Genomic DNA, 14,000 nt, shown 5'->3' on the forward strand with positions numbered 1-14,000 from the left:
AGAACAATAGACTCACATCAGGTCACGTGTTGACTCTGTCTCATTTTACCTATGGGACAACTGAAGCCCAGAGAGGGAAGTTAGCTCCCCACAGGAACAAAGCATGTGAGCAGTGGCGCCAGGACCTCAAATACAAGCCCCCAGTTGTCTGCCACTCTGAGTCACTTCTTTAAGGATTTTTCCATGACTCTGGCACCCTGATTTGTGTGTGGGTTAGAGTGGCTGGCCTTATTCCTTTCTTTGCCTCAATTTCCCCATCCCATCCCTGTGGGCACACAATTCCTCGCAGAAGAGAAGGGAATAAGATGTTATCCATGTGGGCTGCTTTGTGTTCTCAGGGCCTGCAAAAGACTATTATTATTTAATTTACTGCAAATGGTAATTATAAGGGAAGGTAATTGTCTGCCCTTTCATTATGGCACTTCTGCCCTTTCCCCCTGGCAGCCCCTGGGTCAGTCATAAAAAAGAGCTGTGTCCAGATCTGCTGTGACAGCCCATCTCTGGAGGTTTGTGGAGACCACCTAGGAGGAAGGGCTGAAAATAGTAACTGCCATCACTTTCTGAAGGTGATTTGTGAATGATAAGGCCCTTCCATATCCATGAACTCCTTAGATCCTGTAGGGATGGGGGAATTAACACTCCCTGAGCCCCTGCCAGGTCCTGGACACTGTGCTGCATGCCCTACATTCTCCATGTGAGATTATGCCTATAAAAAAACCCAGCAAGATGCCTCACTTATAGTAATGCTTGGTGAATGGTGGTGTATACAATTTCTAATCCAGACACACTGCTCTGTGAAATAAGGGTTATTATCCTCCTTTGATAAAGGAGCAGGCTGAGATGCCCTCAGGTCCTAAAGCTACTGGGAGCCAGTATTTGAACCTTGTGTGTCTGATCTCAAAGCACTCATGCTTTTCACTTACAACTTGCCCCAGGCACTGTTGACCCATTTCACAGTTGAAGAAATTGAGGCCCAGAGCTGCCATGTGGCTTACCCAAGCTCATTGAGGTTAGTAACAGAGTCAGGACGAGGATCCACATGTCCTGCCCTGCCTGGTTGGGGCTCTGACTTGCTTCTGGCTCTGCTCTCCCCGCACCCCCACCCCCACTTTTCCTTCTGCCACCTCCCTCTATCCCACAAGCCCCAGCTCACTACTGATGGTAGAGACGCATAGACAACTAAGTCACAGTCTTGACCTCTGGCTAAGCAAGCACTAAACTCAATTGCGGACCTGGAAACTCCTGAATAAGGCTGGCCCTGCCCATGACAGTCATTACTAATGAGTCACAACATTCTTCCTGTTCAGAGGCCAGATTCCTAATCCTTTGAGATTTAAATAAAAATCGAGTGGAATTTCCTACCTCACACTTGGTGGAAATCCAATGATGTCCCCAAGGTTTATTTGCATTCCAGTGACTTACAGAGTCCTGGTCATTTCCAGCTCCGACTTTCTCCTCCCAGTGCACCTTCAAGCTCTCTCCTCTGCCTGCCTTTCCTCTCTGCTCTGTGCCAATCCAGGTAACCCAGAGCCAACCTACCATTCAGTATGCATCTCATCTTATTAAAGGCTTAAGGAAAGAGAATGGGGGTTGTATCATAGAGATGCAAAGAGCAGAAAGTTGAATAATAGCTATCACTGCTTTTACAAGTCCTGCAGCCCCCTGTTCACTGGTCACCTCTCTCCTCAAGCTCTTGCATTTTTCTGATCATCCTCACATTTCAAGACAATGCTCATATATTTCATTTTCTGAACCCCCTCGCCTTCAAAAATTCAACCCCCATCATTTTTTTTAAATATGATTTTTAAAATAAATTTATTTATTTATTTTTGGCTGCGTTGGGTCTTCGTTGCTGCACCTGGACTTTCTCTAGTTGCGGCGAGCGGGGGCTACTCTTCATGGCGGTGAGTGGGCTTCTCATTGCGGTGGCTTCTCTTGTTGAGGAGCATGGGCTGTAGTGCGCGCGGACTTCAGTAGTTGTGGCACGCAGGCTCAGTAGTCGTGGCTCACGGGCTCTAGAGCGCAGGCTCAGTAGCTGTGGCACACGGGCTTAGTTGCTCTGCAGCATGTGGGATCTTCCCAGGCCAGGGCTCGAACCCGCGTCCACCTGAATTGGCAGGCGGATTTTTAACCACTGTGCCACCAGGGAAGCCCTCAACTCCCATCATTTTAAATTGAATGAATGAATGAAAAAATATGTATTGAGTATCCAATTTATCATCTGGTGTCCAATGAAAGGATTAGCAATCTGAATGCAGAATTACAGCTGGGATAAGTGCGCAAAAAAGAAGAGGTCCATGGAGTTATGAGATCATCCTGAAGATAACAGAAGTTCCTAGTAGGGGTGGGTGTTCTCAGGGAAGATTTTTCCAGAGGAGATAAGGTGAGAGTGGGTCCCCGAAGTACAGGCAAGCCAACATTGCAATGGCCTAACCCACACATGATCTCATTTTGTACTTCCCCTGTGAAGTAGGTATTGCCATGCTCTATGTGCAAATGAGAAAACTGAGGCCCAGAGAGAGAACAAAAAACCCCAAAAACTTGCCTAGGGCTTCCCTGGTGGCGCAGTGGTTAAGAATCCGCCTCCCAATGTAGGGGACACGGGTTCAAGCCCTGGTCCAGGAAGATCCCACATGCCGCGGAGCAACTAAGCCCGTGAGCCACAACTACTGAGCCTGCGCTCTAGAGCCCACGAGCCACAACTACTGAGCCCGTGTGCCTAGATCCTGTGCTCCACAACAAGAGAAGCCACCGCAGTGAAGAGTAGCCCCTGCTCACCGCAACTAGAGAAAGCCTGCACGTAGCAACGAAGACCCAACGCAGACAAAAATAAATAGATTAAATAAAAAACAAACAAACAAAAAAACTTGCCTAAAACCACCAGCCTATAAGAGACAAAGTTGAGGTTCAAACCTAGCTCTGTTGAACTCTTAAACCTAATCTGTTGACTCTAAACTCTACAGCCATCTTGAGAGAAATAAAATAGGCAAAGGTAAAGAGAGTGAATGGGCAGAGAACTCACATGCTCATTCATTCATTCATTCACTCAGCTAACACCACATAGCACCCACCAGGCCCTGCAGCAAACAGAGCTCTGGACCAGGAGTTGGAGGACCTCAGCTGAAAACCTGGCTCCAAACTTAGCCAACCATTTTCCTTCTTTGGGCTTCAGTTTTCCCACCTGTGAAGTGGGGTATAACATCCCTGCCATCCGTCCTCCCAGGAATCCTGTCGGGGTGCAATTAGAAAGTACATGTGTTGATGCTCGAGGTTGTTTTTAGTTCTGATGGGAGGTACACCCCAGTCTGTGGGATGAAGAGGCAGCTAGCTTCAGCTGAGGGCAAGGAGAGGAAGATGGAAATCTCTTGGCATCAAGATCCCACTGTGAACAGGCTGGGGATGCAAGGCTATGAAGCCAGCCTTGTGCTTGCCATGATGGGGCTGCGGCAGCTGGGAATCGCCTGGACACCTCTTGTTTCTTCACTACTTACATCCATTTGTCACCAAGTCCTGGTGACACGGAGTCCTTAATATGTCACACATTTGTCCAGTTCTTTCCACTTCTGCTAGTGCCACCCTGGTCCAATCCATCACCATTGTTCACCTGGCAGACTTTGAAAATCTCCCTCCTGTCCTCCCTGCTTTCCTGCTTTGCCCCATTCCAGTCCATTCTTCTCCCAGCAGTGACAGGGACCTTTTGAAAAGAAATCTGACCACTTCTCTGCTTAATGCCTGCCTCTCCATCACTTCCTATTGCTCTTAAGCTAAAGTCCTAAATCCTTGCCAGAGCCTCCCTGGGACTTCTGGCCCTCAGCGTCACTTTGCAACCCCCCTCATTCCATTTGAGCTCCACTGTCTTTTTGGCCTTGCAATACAGCAAGCTCCTCTTTGCCTCAGAACCTCACGTGCTGTTCTCTCTGCCAGAAATGCTCTTCTCTCATCTCTTCTCTGGTCTCGGCTTATGTGGCCCTTCCTCTGGGAAGTTCTCCTTGATTTTCTCTTACCCCCTTCCCGACACCTCCAACCTCCCCTTTGAAGCTCTTATGAGATGAATTACTTACTCACTTGGTTATCTGTTAAATTCTGTCTCCTGGAACAGATGGTGGGAGAGCTCACTAAGGTCCACTTCTCTTTGCCTTCCAGAGGAACACTGCTTCCCAGCCTCCCTTGCAGTTGGGCAGGACCATGTGACTAGTGTTGGCCAATGGATGGAGAGGATTCTCTAGCCTCTCTTCTCCTGCCATGGTAACTGAGAAAGCCACATGTTCCAGTGGGTGCAGCTTCAAGATGGTAGGGACTCCTCAGCCTAGGTCTCCAAGTGACTAGAGCAGAGGACCCAGGATGAGCATGTGGCACACGGGAGAAATAAACAACTCGTGTTATGTCACTGAGGTTTTGTGATATGTCACTGGAGTTCTTTGTTACTGCAGCATAGTCTGGCTTATCCTAACTAATGCTCTAACAGAGCAGGGCCTGGGTCTTGTTCACTGCCTCTCCAGAGTCTGGACCCTAGCGGCAACATAGAAGTAGGTGCTTTGCAAATACTTGTTGAATGAGTGAAAAAGTAGAACATGTAAGACATGGTTTCTTCCTCAAAGCATTTACTCTAACCCAAGAGACAGATACTTATATACACAACAGTTAGAATGTAATCAGGGGCTAAATTGTAAAAATTAAAGAAGAAGGAGGGAGAAGAAGAAGGAGGGAGGTCAGTGGGTTGGAGTGGTCATGGAGGGCTTCCTGGAGGAGAATAAGGAGGATTTGAAGAACTGGAGAGGCTAAGAGTGGGTTGCTGTTCACCCGATCATTTGTCCATCCATTCAGCAAACATTTATTCTAATGCACCATGATAAGTGCTTTGCCAGCAGTGTGGCCAGAGGACTATGGTGCTCTTGGAAACCAGAGGAAAGTGCCTCTCCCCACACAGAGGACCTTGAATAGCCTCACAGAGGAGGTGATGTTTGAGCTGAACTTTGATAAGGAGGTGTTCACTAGAGAGATAAAAGACGGGTGGAAAAGAACTGAGGATCCCAGGCAGAGGGAACAGCATGAGCAGAGGCCTGGAGGCACGAAGGTGCACAGTGTGTTCAGGGAAGGGGCAATGTCCGGCGTGCTTGGATTTGGGGTAGAGGGGTCTGGGTGGCAGTGGCAAAGAGATGAGTTCAATTTCTTCACCTCTGGCTTCTTGCATCTCAGCCCACACCAATTCCATTCAGACCATATTAAAAGCCTCTTGGATGCTCCCAAAAGACTTTTTAGAGAACAGCTAAGTTAAGACCTGAAGGATGAGTTAAAAGTGACCAGGAAAGGTGGGATGAAAGGACAAAGAAGGGTATTCCAGGCAGAGGGAACAGCGTGTGCCTTGGAAGGTAAAGAGCCAGGGCTGAGACAGCAGCTCACTTAGTCTGACTGAAGCATAGCTTTCCAGGTGGTTAGACGGGAGGCTGGTGAGGCAGGGACAGATCATGTTACCCTCCCCCATAAATCCCTTATAAAGATTCCAGCTCAGCAGCAGTCAAAGCCTTCAGGATTCTGTCTCCCATCTCCCTCTCCACCCTAAACTCCAGTGCCTTTGCATGTGCTATTCTAAGTACTTAGAATTGCAATGATGATGATAATAATAACATAATAACGCTCGTTGGGCCCTTAGAATGTGTTAGGTGCTATGTCAAGCACTATTTCATTGAACAACAATGATATTAACAATCACATGGGTTGGTGAATTTTTTAAGTATTTTTTTTTCCTATTAGACTTTATTTTTTATTTATTTTATTTTTTAAATATTTATCTTTTTAAAAGTATTTATTTATTTATTGGCTGCATCAGGTCTTAGTTGCAGCACGAGGGATCTTTCGTTGCAGCGCGGGCTTCTCTCTAGTTGTGGCACAGGCTTAGTTGCCTCGTGGCCTGTGGGATTTTATTTCCCCAACCAGGGATCGAACTGGCGTCCCCTGCATTGCAAGATGGATTCTTAACCACTGGACCACTAGGGAAGTCCCTAGACTTTATTTTTTAGAACAGTTTTAGGTTTATAAAAAAATTGAGAAGATATTACAGAGTTCCCATATGCTCCCCCACCCTCCCACTCAGTTTTCCCTATTAGTAACATGTTAGTATGTTATATTTTTTTAATTTGTTGCAATTATTGATGAAAACTTTTATTGATTTATTACTGTTAACTAAAGTCCATTGTTTATTAAGATTTCCTTAGTTTTTAGCCTAACATCTTTTTTCTGTTCCGGGATCCTGTCTAGGATACCACATTACATTTAGTTGTTACGTCTCTTTAGGCTTCTCTGGGCTGTGACAGTTTCTCAGACTTTCATTGTTTTTGATGACTGAGACAGTTTTGAGGAGTACTAGTTAGGTATTTTTTTCGGATGCCCTACTGTTCTATTTGGCCTGATGTTTTTCTCATGACAAGACTGAAATTACAGGTTATTGGGAGGAAGACCAGAGAGGTAAAGTGTCATTTTCATCACATACTGTCAAACATACATACTGTCAATGTGACTTGTGACTGTTGATGTTGGCGTTGATCACCCGGCTGAGGGAGCTGGTGTCAGGTTTCTCTGCTGTGAAGTTACTCCTCTTCCCCTCCTTTTTCATACTGCACACTTTGGAAGGAAGTCACTCTATGCAGCCCACCTCCTTGGCTATCTGCAGAAATTATTTCAAATTCTTCTGCATGAGAGATTTGTCTCTTCTCCCATTTATTAATTTATCATTTCACTGAACTTCTCAACAATGGGTTGCTATTTACCACCCCCATTTTCCTGGAAACTGGAAAACCCTCCGTTCTTCCTAACCCGGCTCACCCCAGAACTAATTTCTGAAGAGCTTCTCCACCTCCCTGAGGGAAAAAAAAAATGGCCTCCTCTGTGTCATCTACATCCTCTTCCCCTTTATAATTCCACCTAATTCCCACTACACGTATGTATTGTGCTCTGCTCGGTGCCAGGCACTGTGCTTAGGGCTTGAACACAAATGGTCCACGTGGGCGCTGTCCTCCAGTTGCTCACAGCCTTGACATCCTGTGCTAGACTGGAATCTCCAAGAGGGCAGGGATTTTGACCAACTTGCTCATAGCTGTGTTTCCAGCCAACCAGCACAGCGTCTGATAGGAGGTCCTTAATCACTATTTAACGAATTGGGAAATGCTTCCTGGAGGAAGGCAAACACTGGCAGGTGATTGTTTATGTGTGTGTCCTTCCCCGGGGGACTGGGTGCTCCCTGAGGGCAGGGCCAGCCTTGATTCATCGTGGCCTAGAGGCCGGCTGGCAGTGAGTGAGTGTCACAGGAGGTCTGAGCCCGGTGAAAGGACCCAGGGACTGGCCGCCGCCTCAGGTAGGAGTGAAGTTTGGAAGCTGACACAGCCCGGGAGGCCGAATCGGGAGGACTTGGTGACTGATTGGCTGGGGAGGGTGAAGCGGGAGGAGGAGTCACACACAGATGGCTCTGAGGTCTGGAGCTCGGGGACAGCCGGTGCCACCTCTGAGAGACTCGGCGAGGACAGCCACTGACAACCTCCGGCGGCCCCACCCTTTGGGGGCTCGGGCCTAGGGCCAGGGAGCGCCGGAGCTTACTGAGGGAGGGGGTGGCCTGGCCTGTACAAACTTCTCCCCCTCCCCCCATCCCCGTGTCCTCGACTTAAAAACAAAAATCTCAGCCTGGATTTTGAGCGCGATCGTTGGTTATCAGGTGTGGGAGCCCATCCTGGGGGTTCCCTCCTGCCTGCCGTCTGCGAGGGAGACCCCCAGGCGCGGCCTGGCCCCGCGCGGGCTCGGCCTGGTCGGGGCCGCGGCCCGCCAGGCCCAGGTCCCCAGTCCGCCGTCGCCGGGGAGGGGGCCTGGGCGGGACAATGGCCGCGGCAGCCGGGGCCCCGGGAGCCCCCGTGCTGGGGAAGGGGCTGGCCTAGGGCCGGGCGCCGGTGCCCTCCCCGCGCGGCTCGGGCGGGCGGAGGGGGGCGAGGAGTTCCTTTGTGGCTCTGCCTCCGGCGCGGCGCGGGCGGGGGGGCGCCGCGCAACTTTGCGAGGCGGCAGCGGCGGCGGCGGCGGCGGCGAGCGCGAGACGAGGCCCCGGGGCCCAAGCGGGGCCCCCAGCGCGCGGCCCGCCCCCGCCCCCCGCCCGGCCCCCTCCCCTCCCGCGCCGTCGCCCGCGCCCGGCGCTGCCCACTCGCGGGAGCCCCCGGGGCCGGACGGGCTGCGCAGCCGGAGAGGCGGGGGCCCGACGCGGCCCCCCCGGAGCCGGGCGCCTGGCGCGGGGGCTCGCCGAGCGCACGGGGGGCCGCGCGGCGCTGCAGACCCAGCCTCCCGCCGCCGCCGCCGCCGCCTCGGCGCTTGCAGAACCCAGAAGTGAACAGCAGGCGACCCGGAAGGTTTGCGCGCGGCTCCGCACCGAGCCGGAGCCGGAGCCCGGAGCCGGAGCCCCAGCCCGGCCCTACTCGGGCCGCCGGGCGCGGGGCTGCGGCCGCGTCCCGGAGCCGCCGCCAGCACAGCCAGGTCCGTGCGGGCCCGGAGCGCGGGGAGCGGGCCCGGCGGCGGCGGGCGCCCGCCCGCGGGAAAGTTGCGCCGAGTTGCGGGCGGGGGGCCGGCCGGGGCGCGGGCGCTGTCAGCGCGGGCCGGGGCGCTCAGAGGACCCGGGGCCGCCTGCACCTCGGGCCCGGCCCAGAGTGGCGGCGGTAGCGGCGCGCGGGGTAGGAAGTGTCTCCGGCGGTGTGTCTGGTCTGCTCTCCGAGTGTGCGTGTGCCTGTGTGTGTGTGTGTGTGTGCGCGCGTGTGTGTGTTTTCTTAAGCCGGGCTATTCAAACCTGCTGCAATTCTCCGGTAAACAATGATTCATGGGGCTTAATGCAAATAAACGGATTGCAAACGACGCGGTTCGCGCACTTTGCAGCCGGCCGGGTGGAGCGGCCAGTGCCGGATTTCTCCCTTTTTTTGCAGATCTGCAGAATATGGCGTCCCTGTCCTGTTTTAAAAATAAGCCAGGCTGCCATTTTTGTTTTTCTTTTGTCTGAAAATTTTAATAAAACTGTCTGAGAATGTGGGAGAGGCGGCTGGAAGCAGAGGGGGCACCCGAAGGGTTGGCTTTTTTCCTTTTCTTTGGCGAGAGCCGCGAGCCTTTCGGGGAGGTGAGACACAATGCAATTGCACTTTAAAGAGAGAGAGAAAAAAAAAAGGAAGCCTCTGGGCGATTTTGGGGGGAGGGTTGGGAATTTAAAGTTAACTCCGAAAGTTTTCTTTTTTTTTTTTAGTTTTTTTTTTTTTTTTCTTTTGGAAGGTGGTGAAATGCCGCGAAAGGATCTCGGGGCGCATTTCTCCCCCCAGCCAGCTGCCTCTGCGGGATTTTTGGGAAAAAGTTAACTGCCGGTTTCCCCAGAGCTGCGGGGGGGATGTGGAGGATTGGGGACGGGGGTTTCGGGGGACCAGGAAATGTCTTTTGGAAGAGGCCGCGTAAAACGGCATTGTAAGGAACTATATTCTCAGATTTGGAGGAGAGGGTTGGCAATAGGGGCTCTGAGTGGGCCCTGGGTTTCCAACTAAGACCCTCGGCATGAGGAAGTAATCGTGCTCTCCCCCACCCTGTCCTGGAGCAGTGTGGAACCCTCAGAGCTCTGAGCTGGGGGTGGGGTGGGCCTGTCTCCTTCATGGGTGGCCGGGGCCCCATTGTAGGCGGAAATCCTGCCCTGGGTGCTGGGGTGGCTCCCTGAGCCCTTGGGCAAGTGTGCTTGGCAGTTGGAGAGCCCCTTCCCCGACCTGGTGGGCCTCCTGGCCCTGGTAGGTGGCTTCTGGTGGTGAATGCCCCCAGGTGGTTGGCTCTTGGCTGGGTGCAGGCCGGCAGCCCCAGTGGGACCTGTCTGAGGGGAGGGGCCAGGAGAGGTCCGGTGGTGGTCGTCTGAGCCTCTTCCCTGGGGTGTGCTCTTACCCCCTCTGCCGCCCCTGCCCTGCCCTGGAGGCTCCCTGTTGGAGGCAGTTTGGACTTGGGTGAAGTTCCTGTAGTATCTCTCTGGACAGGTCAGGGCTTGCTGGCTTTCAGGCTACAGAAGTGTTCTGAAGGCCAGGCCCACGAGGTCTGGGGTGGCTGGCGCTGTCCAAGGCACCTGGGCAGCCTTGGTTGGGTGTGGTCTTTCCCTTTTGGGAAAGTTTGTCTGTCCTGGGAGGACCCTAAGCCTGTCTAACCCTTGCCCCAAGGTCTCCTGGAGGGGAGATCCCTCCAGTCACTCCTGGTCTCTGTCCTGGCTCCACAGGGCAGGGTGAGCTCACTTCGGGCAGAGCCAGGGGTTGAAGCCTGGGGCTTAGGGATTCAGGGCTGCAGAACTTGGCATGTCTGAGCCAGAGGGTACCAAGCCAGGCATTTTTCTGATGGAGAAACTGAAGTCCAGAGAGGGGAAGTGATTTTCCCAAAGTCACACTGCCAGTTAGATGGAGAGCTGAGACAGGGACTCAGATTTCAGGTTTTCACGTCTGGGCTCTCTCCACTGTTCTCTGTTGGGGGTCTGACCCTTGGAAGAGTCATTTTGGACAGAACTGGACTGGAATGGGACAGCATGTCCACCTTCACTCCTACCCTGCCCACCACCATCATAATCCTGCCTGGGTGAAGGGAACTTTACAGTTTGCACCGTGTAGTGCATGATTGTTATCACATCAGGTTCTCCCAGAAACTCAGGTGAAATTGTCAAGGTGGGGGATACTTAACCCCATTTTAAAATTTAGGAAACCGAGGCTTGGAGAGGTTGAGCCGTGGAAGAGGAGGGCTTAAACTCAAGCTTCCGGACTCGTTGTCCAGGGAGCCTTTTCCTGGGTGGACTTTGGTAGTTGTGGACAGGTGTCTTTCCCACCTTCTAGTTTTTGATCTTTCAAATTCTTCTGCTGACCCCAGTGACTGTGTAAAAAATCTAGAAGCTCACCCCTTAAAGAGTGTCAGAGCTGAAAAGGCCCTGAGAGGTCATCTCGGCTCAGAGAGGGGCAGCCACAGGCTTGAAGTCACCCAGCAGTTTGGGTCCCAGCTAGGAGCAGAGCCTGTCTCCTGTCTCCTTTTGTCTGTGAGACACTCAGAGGGAGAGTGAAGCACTCTACCTCCCGCCAGATTCCACTGCTTGCTGGTGGTTATGGTGATGGGGCCACGGGCACTATAATGGCCAGCACCTGTCAGAGGCATGGCTTTGTCCCAGGGGCTGAGGAATAGGCTGTCTGTGGTCTGGGGGATGGGGGCAAGATGGCCCCTGGTGTGTGGGTGAGGTGTGGACTGGGTCTGAAGCTAGCCTGGCTCCAGCCCTTCCCTGGGCAGACACTTCCCTGCCTCTCTGTAAAGTGAGAGTCCTTTCTTCCTTCCTTCCTCCATTCATTCATTCATTCATCTCCATCCATTAGTTCATTCATTAGTTTGCTAGATTATTCTTTTATTCTTTCATTGTACATTCATTAGTTTATTGGTTAGTCATTTCAGTAGTCATTCATCTGCCCTCCCATCCATCCATCCATCCATCTGTTCATCTGTTCATCTGTCCATCTGTTCATCTGTTCATCTGTCCAGCCAGCCAATCCCTAGCTTACCTAGCCCAGGTTGGACAGCCATGTGAAATACAAGGACAGTCCTTCAGGGTTCCAAAGCTAACAGGGTGCAGAGAGCACTAGCTAGGGCAGTATCCATGGGTGCCTACATGAGTCCCCAGGGAAGGTCTCTTGGAGAAGCAGGGGCTTGAAAATACCACTACCATGATGGTGAATCTGGGTCCTGGGTCCAAGATCCATTTGTCTTTACAGTTTGTACAGTGTGGTGTATGGCTCGTGTGACTTTGGGCACATTCTTCCCCTCTCTGAGCCTCGATTTCTTTTTTTTTTTTTTTTTTTTTTTTTTTTTTTTTTTGTTTATTTTATTTTTGCTGTGTTGGGTCTTCGTTGCTGTGCGAGGGCTCCCTCCAGTTGCGGCAAGCGGGGGCCACTCCTCATCGCAGTGCGCGGGCCTCTCACCATCGCAGCCTCTCTGGCTGCGGAGCACAGGCTCCAGATGCGCAGGCTCAGCAGCCGTGGCTCACGGGCCCAGCCGCTCCGCAGCATGTGGGATCCTCCCAGACCAGGGCTCGAACCCATGTCCCCTGCATTGGCAGGCAGACTCTCAACCACTGCGCCACCTGGGAAGCCCCGAGCCTCGATTTCTTGATCTTTAAAATGGGGTAATCTCTGTGACTCTCTCATGGCTTGTTGGGAACGAACACAGAGTGTCTGTGATGTCTCCCCGCCGTGGCCAGGCGTGTAGTAGGAGCTCAGTGTACACCAACTGAATTAGAAGGATTGTTGATTACCAACTCAGGCCCTACCTCGATTTTGAAAACCATTGTGCTGGTTTCAGAATGAGCCCAATGATCTGGGGACCCTGAAAGCCTTGTTTAGCCTTGTCATTCCCCTGCTGAAACTCTTTTAATATTTCCTAGGCATTTTGAAGAACAAAAATCCAAAGTCCTTTAGAGGCCTACAAGGCCCTTTATGGTCCGGGCCTGCCCATCCCTCGACCTCAGCTCCCCCTCTACCCTCCAGTCTCACCACTTCCAGCCACACCAGCTTCTTTCTGCACCTCGAATTTACAAAGCCTGTTGGCAGGGCCTTTGCACGTTCACCCCCGACCTGGAATGCTTGCACGGCTGGCGCCTTCTTGTTTTACAGGTTTCGACTCAGTTGGGGCTTCCCTGGCCACCTTGTCTGTGATAGCTTCCCACTGTCACTCTCGGTCACATCAGCCCTTGCAGCTCTTACCAGTATCCGAAACTTCCTCGTGTATTTGTTTATTTGCACTTCTTGCCTGTCTGCACAGCTGGCACATGCTTAAACCCCATGCAGGCGAGTGGGCAGGTGGGTCCAGCACGGAGTGGCTGTGGCTTTGGTGGACGTGAGGAGATGCCCGGGGAGCCCAAGTGTGGCGGCAGCCCTGGCTGCGGGGCAGCCCCTGGGAGATGAAGTGACACCAAGCTCTGCCCTCTCCTCCCCCGGGAGGCTCCGGGCTGTTGTCAGGAAATAATGAGATGATTAAATCATGGGATCTAAGAATCCTAGTCTCTTTCCATCTCAGAACCTTAGCATCTAAGAAGATTTCCGCCTCAGAACCTTTGACGCTGGAGTCTGCACTTGATCCAATCTGGGACTTAGACCCTTTACAAAGAGCTCTCACTGCCTTACTTATTTAGTGGCCCAGAGTGCTTACATTGTGCCAGGCCTTGTTCCAAAAGGCTTTATAAATGTTGACATATTTAATCCTCATTGTTATTACCCCTGTTTTACAGCCAAGGAAATGGAGGCACAGAGAGATTAGGTAACTTGCCCAAGGTCACAGAGCTCAACAGGCACATTGTGCGATTTGAACCCAGCACTCTGGGACTCTGCCTTAGAATCCCACAGCTGGTGAGGGGAAGCCCAGCCTCACCTGACCCCTGCACAGAGCGGGAACCCCCTTCCCACATCCTCGACAAGAGGGCCTCTGATGTCCGCTAGAGTGGCAGGGAGTTCCCTCCTCACCAGTCCCCCTAGCCTCCCTTTGTCAGACAATTGTCATTGCTGGAAAGGTCTTCTTTACACAGTGTGAAGTACTGCACCTCCCCCTGTGAATAACACTTGGGAAGTGATGTTAGTGATAGACGGTTTCCCAGTGCTTTTGACCTTATAGTTTCATGACTTCGGTAGCTTCTTTCTCCCCACTGGGTTGTGAGCTCCCTGAGGGCCTCCTTGGTGCCCGGTGTTGAATGTATGACCGGGCATCGAGTGTACATGCATCCCGAGCTCCTCCTGTCTCTGTAGCACCGTGCTAGGCCCTTGTCCAGGGTATTGGAAAGGCTTGGTGTACTGGGGGAAAGAGGACAGTTATCTTTCCATGTAGCCGCATGTATACCCAATTCGTGGAGAACCATTTGAGATCTAAAGTCACGCACTAATTGAGGAGAGGTGGACCTCACAGATTATCCAGCCAAACCTCAGTCTGTCCATTGGGGAAACTACAGCGGGAAAGGAGAG

At 52.2% G+C, this 14,000-nt stretch overlaps 1 protein-coding gene across 3 annotated transcripts in view; it reads left to right on the top strand.

Moving 5' to 3' along the window:
- Positions 1–8,241: 8,241 nt before the first annotated feature.
- Positions 8,242–14,000, top strand: part of ZNF362 (zinc finger protein 362) — a 38,449-nt gene continuing 32,690 nt past the window's right edge. For 2 of the 3 annotated variants that reach the window (XM_036863435.1, XM_036863444.1), the window contains exon 1: positions 8,242–8,502. The gene's annotated coding sequence lies outside the window, so the exon portion shown is untranslated. Of the gene's footprint in view, positions 8,503–8,588; positions 8,697–14,000 lie in introns of those variants that run through there. The other variant, XM_036863455.1, reaches the window with a different exon arrangement.

Source organism: Balaenoptera musculus, chromosome 1, assembly GCF_009873245.2.
Source record: "Balaenoptera musculus isolate JJ_BM4_2016_0621 chromosome 1, mBalMus1.pri.v3, whole genome shotgun sequence".
Classification (NCBI taxonomy): domain Eukaryota; kingdom Metazoa; phylum Chordata; class Mammalia; order Artiodactyla; family Balaenopteridae; genus Balaenoptera; species Balaenoptera musculus.